The 1,049-nt window shown below is 42.5% G+C and overlaps 1 protein-coding gene across 1 annotated transcript in view; it reads left to right on the forward strand.

Moving 5' to 3' along the window:
* The window catches only part of zfyve27 (zinc finger, FYVE domain containing 27), a gene marked incomplete in the record, with an annotated part of 14,137 nt that overhangs the window by 11,387 nt on the left and 1,701 nt on the right, over positions 1-1,049 (forward strand).

Consider the following 1,049-nt stretch of genomic DNA (forward strand, 5'->3'; position numbering starts at 1 on the left):
AGCTGGAATCTGCCTCAAAACCGTCTGCCTGGATAGCTTCAATATTGCTCACCATTTTTGTTCAACCCGTAACATTAGGCTGCAGTTGTGAGGGGCTGTAAGCTAGAGGGAGGGAGTAGAAACAGAGGGCAGTGGGCGCAGGCGTACTCCGTACCAACAGAGGTGAATTTCTAATGAATTCCTACCGCTCTGCAGAAACTATGTCCTTTAAAATGACACAGGTTTTTTTTAATTTTTTTATTTTGTCTAAAAATTACATAATCATACTAAAAAAAACCACTGGGAACGTTTTTACAATAGTTCAAAAAAGGGTTGGAGTGGGACTTAAAGGAGAACATTAAAGATGATCTTGTCAGAGAAGCATTCAACAACATAGATACAAGCCTAACCTGAAGCCCTTTAACCCCCACTGCAGCCATTCAGTGTTTACCCAGAAAAAGAGCGTCCACACTGAGTTAACATTCATTGTGACTGAAGTTCACCCGCTGGTACCGCCCCTTTTTCTTATAAATATCCCTCCTGTTTGTGTTTAACCTTTGTGCTATCTTATCCACCCCTATGTTGATGTGTCGTCATATCCTATGTTGAAGGATTTTGTCTGCTACGAACACCCATGAAAATAAAAAAAAAGTTCAGCGCTCTGTCTTGTGGGGTCCAGATGACCCCACTTTTAATGTCAACATACCGAGGATAGCACAAGGGTTATCAAAGTTGTAGTTTTAATGAGCCGAATCCAAATTCTTCCCCTACCTCTATGGGTTCTCACTACCCCTACACTTAACCCTTGTTCTATTCTAGGAATGTTTTTATCTTTACTGGTGTTTGTAGCAGACATAAAATCCTGTCCACCTTTGTCATGGGAGGGATCACAGATCAATGTAAGGGTGGGGTCATCTGGACCCCATAAGGCCCAGATGACCCGAATTCTTCGCTTCTTCCTACCCTTCCAATTGTAGGGGTATTTGAAGGGGTAGGGGTGTCCGAAATAGTTTTTTTTAGGACTACTCCTCCCAGCAGAGAGATACTAAGTCCTCCACTGTTCAGTTAGC

Source organism: Oryzias melastigma, unplaced genomic scaffold, assembly GCF_002922805.2.
Source record: "Oryzias melastigma strain HK-1 unplaced genomic scaffold, ASM292280v2 sc00289, whole genome shotgun sequence".
Taxonomy (NCBI): Eukaryota; Metazoa; Chordata; class Actinopteri; order Beloniformes; family Adrianichthyidae; genus Oryzias; species Oryzias melastigma.